This window comes from Temnothorax longispinosus, chromosome 11 (assembly GCF_030848805.1).
Source record: "Temnothorax longispinosus isolate EJ_2023e chromosome 11, Tlon_JGU_v1, whole genome shotgun sequence".
Lineage (NCBI taxonomy): Eukaryota > Metazoa > Arthropoda > Insecta > Hymenoptera > Formicidae > Temnothorax > Temnothorax longispinosus.
In genome coordinates, this window is record NC_092368.1 from 15,149,397 (window position 1) to 15,163,036 (window position 13,640).

The following is a 13,640-nucleotide window of genomic DNA, read 5'->3' on the forward strand; positions in this document are numbered from 1 at the left end:
TACATGCTAAGTTGCAAAGCGAAATTATAAAGCACATGCATGGAGGGGTGCAAGGGGGCTTACATGCGTGAGCGCACGTGAACAGAAAGGCTTTTCTCCCCTGCACCCTCCCCCATGCATGTACTTTATAATTTCGTTTTACAACTTAGCATGTACTTTATGTTGTAAAGCGAGGTCCACGCAGCCTACCGGCGGGGTGGGTGCGGGGGAGGGGGGGGCCGAAGGCCCCCCCTCGCACCCCCCCGTTGTGTGTGTGTGTGTGTGTGTGCTTCCCACGCATAATTAAACTAATGAAACTCCCAGCGTGAGACCTAACTGCTTGAATCGAGATGCTTGGTTATTCTGCACGATTGATTCATTTAAAATTGGCGTAGTTTTACGCGCGTGCGACCACTGAGGGTGCATTCGGGGAGCACGCTATTAGCACAATTATCGTCCAAAACTGTTCGAGGAGACGCTTTGTGGCGCTGTGATATACGATGATGACGTCACTGTAAAGGCAGCGTGACGTCATCACTCGCGCTATTTTCGCTATTATTTTCGAGGTGAGGCACGAAATACTATTGGCGCTTAAGCTGCGTTCGGGCAGCTTGCTATCGCTGTTGCGCTATTGGCTCTTCGAACGAAGTTCATAGCGTTTGCGTTTATAGCGTTAATAGCGTCTCCCCGAATGCACCCTGAGCATGCGCGTGTGGCCGCAGGGCATGGTCGTAGTCGCTGCATCTCGTCGGTATGACAGGAATCATAACCTGATTCCTGTCAACTTTAACCGTTAATATCTCGCTTCGCGGGGCAGAGCGACACTTTTTTCTGCCAGATTCGGTCGTTTCGTGCAAAAACGCGTTGATTAAGCCCAAGTTGAACGAAATCGGTGAGGAGGCCACTATTCTTCAGATTTACCAAAGCATCTTACAGCGTAACATCTGATAACAGGTAGGAACAAGACATCTTAAGGGGATCCTGCAGTGACTGGCGAACTTCCTCGATGTCGATAATGTCAACCTTTCTAATTTTGTTTTCCCTATATCTGTCTTTGTCTAACGAAATGACATCTGTCCTTTTTTCGATTGCTCGCCATCTCTCGCAAGATCCGGCAACTACTGTTGCTGCTCTTCTTGTCATTTGCATCCGTATTTGCATTACTAAAATAATTTTTCGATGGATCTTTTTTTGTACGCATTGAATCTTACTTCTACTTGCACGATATTATTCCTACATGTTTTCCCAAGGGCAGATGATAAAAATTATGTATGTATAAACTGCAGAATTTTTGTTTTAAGCAAATATTGTCGTCAGGTGACAGCTGCGTATGTGCCCAAATAAGTAACATTTTTAATTTTTTGGCGTTTTTGATATAAAATCGCGTTTTCTGCCCTAGATTTTTGTGCGTACTTTAATTCTAGACCAAAAACTTGCAATTCTGTAAAGCCAATTAAAAGATCCATCGAAAAACGATAATGTCGGTAAATCATACGGCTGCAGGATCCCCTTAAATAACGTATACTTTTTACGATATTTTAATTTAAATAGATAAATAAATAAATAAATAAATAAATAATTAAATAAATAAATAAATCTATTTAAATTAAAATATTTAAATTAAAAAATAGAGTAATTCCATTAACTTTCAAGTCTTAAATTATTTCTCTTACATATTTCGCGACGTTTGATAAGTCTATCTAGTTAAGATATAATATGAGCTAAACGATTTGTTATATATTTCTATACGTTGTAGAATTTTGCCAAAGGACTGGAATAAGAGAAAATTTTATTTTGCAATAAATATTCTAATATATTTATAATTATAAGTCAGATATGATTTGCTTTACAAAGATGCAGACTGTAGTAACCATCATATATGTATATTCTTGCAGATAATATAAAGAAACGAGGAACTGTCTCCTTGCGCAAACGTATATAGCACACTCTTCTGCGTGTTCACAAGTGGATGAGCATGAGTGGATACATCTATTCATGGCTTCCGTGAACCATTTCCAAGGAAAGTCCCACGACCACCTGCAGGTTGAACGATAAATAAATATATCATTCAGAATAAAATAAAACACGAAAATTCGTTAGTCTAACTGGCAATAATTTTAATATTAATACAACAACGTTTCGACCTCTACTTTGGGTCCTTATCAAGTTATAAGTTATTTAGCAATGATTGAATTGCGCGTCAGGTTTTGAATCTAATGTTCGCTATGTTATACTTCCTGACCACATAGTTTAACGATGATAATAAGATTCAAAACCTGACGCGCAATTCAATCATTGCTAAATAACTTATAACTTGATAAGGACCCAAAGGAGAGATCGAAACGTTGTTGTATTAATATTAAAATTATTGCCAGTTAGGCCGACGAATTTTCGTGTTTTATTATTTTATCACTGGCGAACAATTATTTTATGGATTATTCAGAATGTTTTTTCTAACGAACAATTGTCCAAGGTGAATAGATTCGCAGAAACTTATTTCAATCAAAATCCAAACACTTTGTCAAGCATTATAAAGCTGATAGAAAAGCGTACAAATAATCTTAAAGAGGCCGTACTTATTTTTACAAACCGATTTGGGAGAAATGAAAGTGACCAATTGATCTGATCAATCAAAAATATCAAATGTGACGCAAGACATATAATTATCTGCATAATTTTTCAAATATTATTTTTATTTATTATTACCGTTTTGTATAAATAACATTTTATTCAGTTTTAATTATTTCTAATACGTCTTAATATTTTTCGAGTTCAACGAGTTCTGAGTTGAGCGTTGAATGGCGGCCGAAGAGGACGACCACGACGGCTCGCGCCGCCACGGAAGCCTCGCAGCAAGGAAGATCCGCGGGAGGCCAAGGCACGGGACCGAGCTCAGATCCCTCGAGACTGGCGCGAGCACGCCGATCGGTTCACCTTGCCCAGGCCCGGCACGTGAAATAATGGCGTCGCTTTTTAATATTTAGTATTTTATTAATAGACTGGAAGTTACTGATAAAATTATCTACGACATATTACTGTTGTGTAATTAACAAATAATTTATATAGTATTATAGATTTGATGTTGTTTAATATTCTTTGTAAAATATCTCTAAACAGTAGTGTTATTACTATCTGTAGAATAAACATTGTATTTTCTGTTGAATCTTCAAAATTTAATATTGTTCATAACTTTTTTTTTATTATCTTATACATTGCATATATTTTCATCTATTATAAGTAAATTAATTTTTCGGAATATGACAATGTACCCGTGTGAAGTTAGCCCCCCAACTTTAAAAAAAATTAATTTTTTTTAGCTCATTTGATTGCTCATCGTTTGCACATGTATGCACATTTTGAATTTTCGTTTGCACATTTCTAGTAAAAAAGTTATTAACAAAACAATTTTGGGGGGGCCAACTTCACATTAGCCCCCCAACTACGAGCAAATTAGATCCAAATAGTCTTAATCGATAGATTTTCGTTTGCACATTTCGAAACAGGTCAATTTTTCGTTTGCACACCCTTGGTTAAAAAGTTATTAACAATTAAAGTTTTGAAAACGGTCAATGTCAGTAGATAAGTTCGAAACACGGATACTGTGTTTAAAATGGCATTAATCGATAGATTTTCGTTTGCACATTTCGAAACAGGTCGATTTTCCGTTTGCACACCCTTGGTTAAAAAGTTATTAACAATTAAAGTTTCGAAAACGGTCAATGTCAGTAGATAAGTTCGATACACGTATACTGTGTTTAAAATGGCATTAATCGATAGATTTTCGTTTGCACATTTCGAAACAGGTCAATTTTTCGTTTGCACACCCTTGGTTAAAAAGTTATTAACAATTAAAGTTTTGAAAACGGTCAATGTCAGTAGATAAGTTCGAAACACGGATACTGTGTTTAAAATGGCATTAATCGATAGATTTTCGTTTGCACATTTCGAAACAGGTCGATTTTCCGTTTGCACACCCTTGGTTAAAAAGTTATTAACAATTAAAGTTTCGAAAACGGTCAATGTCAGTAGATAAGTTCGATACACGTATACTGTGTTTAAAATGGCATTAATCGATAGATTTTCGTTTGCACATTTCGAAACAGGTCGATTTTTCGTTTGCACACCCTTGGTTAAAAAGTTATTAACAATTAAAGTTTTGAAAACGGTCAATATGTCAGTAGATAAGTTCGAAACACGGATACTGTGTTTAAAATGGCATTAATCGATAGATTTTCGTTTGCACATTTCGAAACAGGTCGATTTTTCGTTTGCACACCCTTGGTTAAAAAGTTATTAACAATTAAAGTTTCGAAAACGGTCAATGTCAGTAGATAAGTTCGATACACGTATACTGTGTTTAAAATGGCATTAATCGATAGATTTTCGTTTGCACATTTCGAAACAGGTCGATTTTTCGTTTGCACACCCTTGGTTAAAAAGTTATTATAACAATTAAAGTTTTGAAAACGGTCAATGTCAGTAGATAAGTTCGATACACGTATACTGTGTTTAAAATGGCATTAATCGATAGATTTTTGTTTGCACATTTCGAAACAGGTCGATTTTTCGTTTGCACACCCTTGGTTAAAAAGTTATTAATAACAATTAAAGTTTCGAAAACGGTCAATGTCAGTAGATAAGTTCGATATACGTATACTGTGTTTAAAATGGCATTAATCGATAGATTTTCGTTTGCACATTTCGAAACAGGTCGATTTTTCGTTTGCACACCCTTGGTTAAAAAGTTATTAACAATTAAAGTTTCGAAAACGGTCAATGTCAGTAGATAAGTTCGATACACGTATACTGTGTTTAAAATGGCATTAAGGTGATTGGGCCACGTACCGTATGAGTCGATATAAGGTCTAAATTTTTTTTAAGAAAAACCCTTTTTATGCATATATTCTAAACACTTGTATAATTACTAGTTTTATAATGTAACTTTTCATTCGATCATGTATCAATTCATCTACTGATAAATGTAAATAGTTTAAGATTTGACTTCAGTTGACATTTGTACAAAAGAAATGTGGCAACATCGTATCTCATCGCGTAGGCAGCCATCCTGCCAGTGTCATGTGAGGTTATTGTGTCGAGTGAGGTTATGTGTTGATCGAAAAATAATGGAAGATAAACAATTTCGGCATAATGGGAGATTTGCTCGTAAGAGAATAATATTGTGGAAGGACAATATTAGTAAAGCTCAAAAAAAGAGACGAGTTACTGAGAAATCAAGTGCATACTTGTCTGATCTTGGTCGACGTATTGTCGACTTGACGAAATTGGGAAATGATATGTGATGTCAGCAATGCAACTTGCCACTTTCATTTCGATTTATTGTTCGAGAAGATATAATTGGCCTTGCCAGCACGTTCGACATAAGATGTTTTCAATGCAGTACCATCTATAAAGTACAAAGTTCAACATACGATGTTGAGAATTCAAGTTGCAAATTTCACATCAATTTAAAAGCGGCTTTAGGTATTTATCATTCTACATTATTTCCATTTGTCATATTTATCTTATATATGTATAATATAAGTATTAACAAATTTCTTTCATTTTTTATTTATTTCTTACAGCAATATTAGATGGTGGTATTGGTGTAACACATTGTAACACCTTCTTGTCCGCAATCAATGTACCGATTGTTCACCACAATTTAATAAAGCGGCACGAAAGAATCCTTGGACCTATCATAGAAAATGTAGCTAAAGAAAGTTGTCTTGAAGCTCTCAAAATAGAAAAAGCTTTAACTATTGCGAACGAAAGGTAATACTCTACATTTTTTATTTTAAATAATATCTATTATAATTTAAAAAATATGGCATTGATTATTATTATTGATAATTATTAAATACACAGTGTCCAGGCATCTACAACTCTTGTCAGTCAGACCTTGAGAAATATCTAGCATCAATATCGGAAAGTGATTTATCAGGATACCGAAAAAACACTGATAAAGAGCATTTGCAGAGAATTACATTTGTCGCATATAGCAATAAGAATGATTACAAAATATTTTAATTCATAGTATTAATTCATAGCGTTAATTTATAGCATTAATTCATACCGTTAATTCATAGCATTAAGAGAAAGTTTTAAGTCGATATTTCTACTATAGTCTATAAGAATATGTAACACAATATATAAAATAAAAAATACATTTACTTAAAAAAATATACATATATAAAAGAAGATATTCTTTTATATATATCCTTTTATATAAATATATTCCTATTTATTAGATATCGTCCTCAGCACAAAATAGTCCTCAGCACAAAATAATTCTCAGCGCAAAATAGTCCGCAGCAAGTGCGTTGTCCGCAAAACTTTTGCTATGTAACATAAAATGTAATGTTATTTTTTAAGTAAAAATTATATTTTTACTTTTAGTAGTAGACGTTTTAAAATATCCAGCAATATGTATGAGAATTATACAATACCTTTGTTGTTTGATAAATGGTATTAAAACCGATTTGCTTACTTATGAGTTTTTAAATTTATTTTTGATAATTTGCTGTTTTATATTTTCGCGTTTCAGTTCTCAGGATGTAAATGTACTCGTAGAAAGTACACCAGGTATGTTTAGCTCCGATCAACACGTCGAAGTGACTACTGCTGAGAATTCTCAAGTTTTCAAGGATAATTGTCTGCCAGGTAATCATTAAATCATGGTTTCAAATCTTCAAATAAGAATATGCACGTAGTACTTTTTTCCGAAGGACCAGTCGGCATCACTGCTTCCTATGATGCTGGATGGCAAAAGAAAGGATCCGGTCGATCATATAATAGCTTGACAGGGCACGGAACCGTTTTTGGACATTACAGCGGCTTATGCATTGGATTTGCTACACGAAATAAGAACTGCAGATATTGTTCAATTGGAAGTAAAACCGATCATGACTGCCGTCGTAATTTTGAAGGCAGCTCGAAAGCGATGGAACCCGACATGGCAGTCGAAATATTTACAAAAAATAAACAATTTGATGCTGAGAATGTATATTTAAAAACTCTTATAGGAGACGAAGATTCATGCACAATAGCAAGTGTACGCAGAGAGCTGGGTAGGCAGGTCATAAAATGGACTGACCTGAACCATGCAACAAAGAAATTGGCGAAATTTCTGTATCCTTTGAAAAAAATGTCTTCTACTACAGTAGAATACTTTCGATACGTGTTTCGTTGCGTTCTTCAGACTAACAAAGGAAAAGTAGAAGCTACGAAAGAGTCCATTCTAAATATAGTACCTCATGCTTTCGGTAACCATGAAAAATGCGGCTCATGGTGCGGTTACAATGTTGATCCTGTAAATTTTAAACATAAAATTCTTCCTAATGGTAAACCTTTAACTGGGGATGAATTAAAAGCTTCAGTTACATCAATATTTCAACAATTCGCGAATGACGCCGACAAATTAGCTCCATGTGGATCGAGCCAGTTAAACGAAAATTGTAACATGGTTATCGCAAACAAAGCCCCAAAAGCGAGACACTACGGTAGCTCTAGTTCTAATGATTTCCGAGTAGGATCGGCTATATGCCAAGTAAACTTAGGAACTGTGTATGTTGATAGTGTTTATAAAAAATCAAGCCTTTCTCCATTGAAAAACAAATCGTTACAATATAGGCTCCAAAAGGATAGAATGAGAAAATTGCAAAATGCTAAAATGAAAACCGTTGACTTTAAAAGGCGACGTCGTGCCCGTTTTAAAAATCGCCTAAAAAAAAACATTGATTACCGAAAGAAAAGAAGGTATCACATATCAGTCGAACTGTGAAGCGCAATTAGATATAGGTTGTCTCGACGATTCAGTTGCAGGAATTCGAGGCCCTGCAGTTAATGAAAATACGAAGATAGTCATTTTCGATATTGAGACTACTGGGTTCAGCAGATCGGATGATCAAATTGTACAAATAGCCGCAAAGTCAGATGACAAAATTTTCAATGTCTATATAATGCCAACTTGTAGGTTTTCTGCAGGTGCATCAGCTGTAACTGGACTCGTAGTCCATGACGGAATTATGTATAAGAATTCTGTTCCAGTACCAACGCTCCCACCAAAAAATGCAATAAATGAATTTATTGCATTCTTACGCTCCATTAGTCCAAGCATAATATTAGCAGCGCACAACGGACATACTTTTGATGCTCCCATAATCTTGCTTTTGATACAAGAAGTACAGCTACTAGCTGAATTCATGGCAATTGTCAATGGTTTTGCTGATACATTAAAAATTTTTAAGTCGAAATTATTAGACAGAAAAGCTGAAAAAAAAAGTTTTGCGCAAACCGCACTTGCTGAGAATTATCTTAGTAAAGAAGTAACAGAAGGAGCACACGATGCTGCTATTGACGTATCAGTATTACAAATGTTGATAAACAACGATGCAATTAATATCTCAATGAGCGAGTTTGTAGACAACACTCTCCGTTACTTTCATTCTAGATGCGAAACAGAGAAAATTAGAACTGAAGATTGCTATGAATTCATTGCAGGTACTTAAAAAAAGTGATGAAAATTGTAACGACTGCAAGGCGGTATCTCCCCAAACATGATTTCCAAAATAGCAAAAGCAGGGATTCGTTTGGAACATCTTCAACAAATATATTCCACGTCTGGTATAGGTGGACTCACTAATTTATTGAGCCAAAATGTTGGACAAAAGAAAGGTCCGAGAGTTACATCCAATAAGGCAATAATAAATGCTTTAGCCGAGAAATTAAAACAATTTCAAAATCCAATATCTAATAATTAAAAAAATATATCTTTTTATATATATTCTCTTATATAAATGTTTATAATTTTATGTTTCTATATGTATTTTATATAAATTTATATAATATATAAATATATATTATTTTATATAAATGTATGTATTTTATTTTATATGCTGTTTCATTTTTTAGTTTCTGTGCACAAATAAAAAATGTTTTTGTGATTGGCAACTTATGTCTACGATGGATTTTCTTGGCGAAATATCTTTGATTATTTTCTAAAAAGTTATCTTCGATTATTTTTAAATATTTTCTTACATTTTTTCGTAAAAAAACAATTAATAAACAATTTAAAGCAACCTTTCTAATTTCAGGAAAAAGTTAATAAGGTCAGAATTTTAATTTTTACTTTTTTCCTTTCTAAAAATAGGCATGTTAAGTCGATACTCGCATATCTCGAAGTTTTTTGTTGCCGCTTTTCCACGATGCCAATTGGTTCTCTCGCTGCGCTTACTTCATTTGCAGCTGTCATCGTATATTTTGACAGTTGTGTGTATCAAGAAGTTAATAGTGTAATAGTAATTGCATAATGTTAAAGCTAAATAGCGCGCGCGAAGCGCGCGTCTGTGGTGTCTAGTGTACTAAAAAAGACACTTTCTTTCCATTTTTGCATGTATTTTATAAATGGTTTTCTGAACCTAAATTAATCTGTAACATTAGAAAATAATAAGAAAATTTAAACAGTTTTTAGTTTTTTCCTACATGTTCTAAAATATAAAATTTGCGCTGAATTATTATAAAGATAAAAATTTTTATTTATTACTCAATTATTTTAAAGATGAAGAAGAAATAAATAAATTTTTATTTACGGTTTTTCCGGTGATGTATTGTTCAAATAAGTGTAAATACCTAAATGTTTTTTAACCTGGGCTAATCGTTGCAGATGTGAAATTTGAATATCCCGCTCTTATACTATATATATATACACGGCGCGACGTTGCCACATGTTCACGTCGCGTACAGCTGATCGAAAGGCCGACAAGAAACGCGACAATTCATCAAGTTTTGATTGAATTTTCGGACTTATTACACGTCAACGTCGTTTTGTTTTATACTTAACAAGTGCTAAAAAAATCAAACAATATTATTTTCAATTTTTTGAACTTGTGTCTTTACAGATAGTGAGCGAAATCCTCGAAAAATGTATGTTTCCGGTACAATTTCCCGTAAGACCTATGTTAAAAATGCCAACTTTGAGATTTAATATCTCAAAAACTAGACGTCAGATTTTCTAAAAATTGCAAATTTAAGTGTATTTAGGTTTTCTTTACAACATATTTTTTAATCAGATTATTTTCTTTGACATGCTCTGATGGCCCAATCACCTTAAATAAAAATTAGTTTGCGCAAATCTCTGCTAACACACACACACACATACACACACTCATACACTCACACTCACACACACACTCACACACACACACTCATACTCACACACACACACACACACACACACACACACACACACACACACACACACACACACACACACACACACACACACACACACTCACTCACACACACACACACACACACACACACACACACACACACACACACACTCTCACACACACTCTCTCACACACACACACACACACACACACACACACTCACACACACACTCACACTCACACACACACGATAGGCAAAATCCGACCAATAACCTTTCCATAGTGTTCATCGGGTAATACTAATGTTGGCGGTGATTGAATGCACAAAAATGCAAAGGTAACTTTGATAAGCCATAACTCGGCGAAAAAAAATCGTACGGACTTAATTTTTTTTTAATTTGCAGGGAAAAGTCCATATTTTACGATAATTGCCATAATAGTTACGAAAAAATTCATTCAACTCGGTAGAATGTGTCAAAGTATGCAATTTTTTAGAGACGTAACACGTCCTTACTTTTGGAAGAACGGCGGGAGGGGGGAGGCTAAATTCAAAATCTAACAATGGTTCCTTAAAGTACAGACTTCACCCTTAAAATGAAAAAAAAATCTTTCAGATATATGACAATTTTTCGCGGAGTTATGCTTATTTGAAGTTGGACAAATTTTTGACGTAAATTTTTGTTGCGATAATTTTGTTGCCTAGTGTTATGTATTAAATTTTTAAAAAATTTAAAAAATTTTTAAAATCTTTTAAAAATTTAATACATATATAATAAAAAATACTTTATTTTTACGCTATAATTAATTGCACATTTAAAAACGTCACGCCATATTCGTATATTCGTACATGTACATACACAGACACATAACGCGCGCGCGCGCGCGCGTGTATATTTAGTATTAATATTGTAAAATAGAAATAAATATGATTAAGAAATATTAGATTTGGCGTAACATTGTTCTAAGATATAAGAAATTATAATGTGACAAAAAAATGGATACAGCAATCATTATATCTTTGCTAGGAAATTACACAAAATTACAAAAATTTACTTAATAAACATTTAAAATATGAAAAAAAGTTTTTACTAAAATATAATATAAACTAACATTATAAAAAATTTACACAAAATAAACGGAAAATTTTGCGTAAAAAGTCAATACTGAGATCGTAATATACTCTTCCTTCTGTGTTGTGTCGCATGAATAATTACTCGTTACCAGTGTCTGCTTCGACGCTTTCGTTTACGTACTCCCTTTCTTTTTCTCGTTTGTTTAGATGACGGAACTTGCAAGTCAGGTCGTTCTTCACTTCTACGTTCTGCAGAGAGATCCATATTATAACCCGTTGAAGTTGAAGGACTTGGTCTGCTTTGATATGTGGTATAATTAAAAACCGAATTATTTAAAATATTACCGTTGTAAGTAATTCTTGTGCTGAAAGGTCAATATTTAAATGGTAGGATGTTATTATGTTTTGTGATATAAATCATTGTAAGTAAAATACAAGTATTTACTTATCAAATGCGTTTGTGTCCTTTTTCGTTTGTTCAAGTAATGGCATCGGCGAGCCATATATTCTTTCGTATTGCTCCAAAACCTTTTGTACACATCTGCATTAAAATGTGATGTGATTATATGTAAAAATGTAGAAATAAAAAAGCAATTTAAAAAAAAAAACTATACAGAGAAGTAAAAATTTTACTAGTAAAATGCCATTAATACATTGTATTATATGATATAAGCAAAACAAATAATTACTCATTAATTGCGTCTAAGTCTTTTAATTGTTGTTCACGTGAAACGGGCTGCTCTCGAATTTGATTTGCAAAGGCATCCACATCATAATCCATTGAACTTGAAGTATATAATAAACTGCATTAAAATGTGATGTCATTAAAAATGACATACCCCCATGTGGGTAATATGCCACATATACAAACATGTATAGTAATTTAACTTTAGAAGAACATTCTTGTCTAAAAACATGTAAAAGAATATTTTTATTACTTTCTTTGCATTTCTATAGTACTCTGTGTGCTACAAGTAGTCTAAATTAGTCGGAATGCAATTTTGCAAAATATTAAGTACGAAGCCTATAATTTTCTTAGCGCATGAAATAAACGTGTTTATTCAATATTTTTCAATATTTTTTCATCATTTTTTTAACATTTTTTCAATATTTATACGGCAAAATATTTATTTATACTGTTTACAGCTTCCTAACCTACTACTAGCAGGTTAGGAAGCTGTAAACAGTATTTTGGCATTTTACCCCTATCTAAGTAGTGCCATATTCCCCCAGATGCAGTTTTATATTATAATGAGCCTGTATTATACGATTGCCAGTAAAACGAATCGGCGATGACGTACTGAATACTTTCATCCTAACCAATATTAATAGAACGACAAGCTGATCGAGTTAAAAATAGTGTAATGCTTGAAGAATATCTTATATAAAACACTAAGAAAATTCTAAAAAGCACGTTGTCATACTGTACTTACCCCATAAAAACTATAATATTATAGTAACTATAATAACTATAACCGTATCAAATATTATAATAACTATAACCATAATACTGGCAGGAACTAAGTAAAACTTGAACAAAACGTCAGATATAATATTTTTGACAGGGTTCGGCCCCGGTCAAACACATACTGCCTCGTCTTCGCCAACCGAAGGTTGGCAGTAGTCGGGAGAATCCATATTATCCATATTATTATCTATAATGATGATTATAACATTCAAGAAATTATTCTTGAAATGCTCTTGTTATATTACTATCAATATTATTATCTATAATGATGATTATAACATTCAAGAAATTATTCTTGAATGTTATAATCATCATTATAGATAATAATATGGACAATAATATAACAAGAGCATTATGTAAATAAAAGTACAAACACTTATGATTAGCCTCTTATTGTTAGATCCAAGAATTTTGCATTTATTAATATTTTAATTTTTATTAATATTTTAACTTTTATTAATAATTTTAATATAGCTACAGAAACATTGTTAAAAATCGTACATTATTCTTTAAAACAAACTCTGTCGAGAAAATTTCTGATTTGATTGTAAAATTGAAAAAAGGAACTTTCCTGATGATAATCTCTTGATTTTTCTCGATAATCCTCAATAAATCAATAATACACGGTACATAGATGCGCTTTGAGAGCGACGGGGGGAGGAATAGGGGGGAGGACACCTGGTGGGATAGAGGGTTGAGCGAGGGTGGACTGAGCGTTCACGGGGCGTCCCGACGTCCCGCGTCAATAGCGTGTCCCAGAGGTAGACGTCACTACGCGTGAAACCGTCGGGATAACGCGAGAAAGGGATGAACTCCATTTCCCGTGTAACTGACCATTCCTAATTCCAAGTCTTCGCGAGGACGTAGGTACCGAGCTGAAGCGTGGCGCGGCGCCGCGAAGGAAGACAGCGAAAGCTGCTTTTGCGTTGGAAAAGAGAGATTTAGGAAACGC

At 33.8% G+C, this 13,640-nt stretch overlaps 1 protein-coding gene and 1 long non-coding RNA gene across 2 annotated transcripts in view; one reads left to right on the forward strand and one right to left on the reverse strand.

Moving 5' to 3' along the window:
* Positions 1-13,640, reverse strand: part of Axud1 (AXIN1 up-regulated 1) — a 67,882-nt gene that overhangs the window by 42,920 nt on the left and 11,322 nt on the right. The window lies entirely within an intron of this gene.
* On the forward strand, positions 352-9,894 carry LOC139822449 (uncharacterized). Its single transcript, XR_011734522.1, has 5 exons — positions 352-933; positions 1,875-2,022; positions 2,751-5,460; positions 5,562-5,751; positions 5,845-9,894. It is a non-coding gene; the product is annotated as an uncharacterized lncRNA (long non-coding RNA).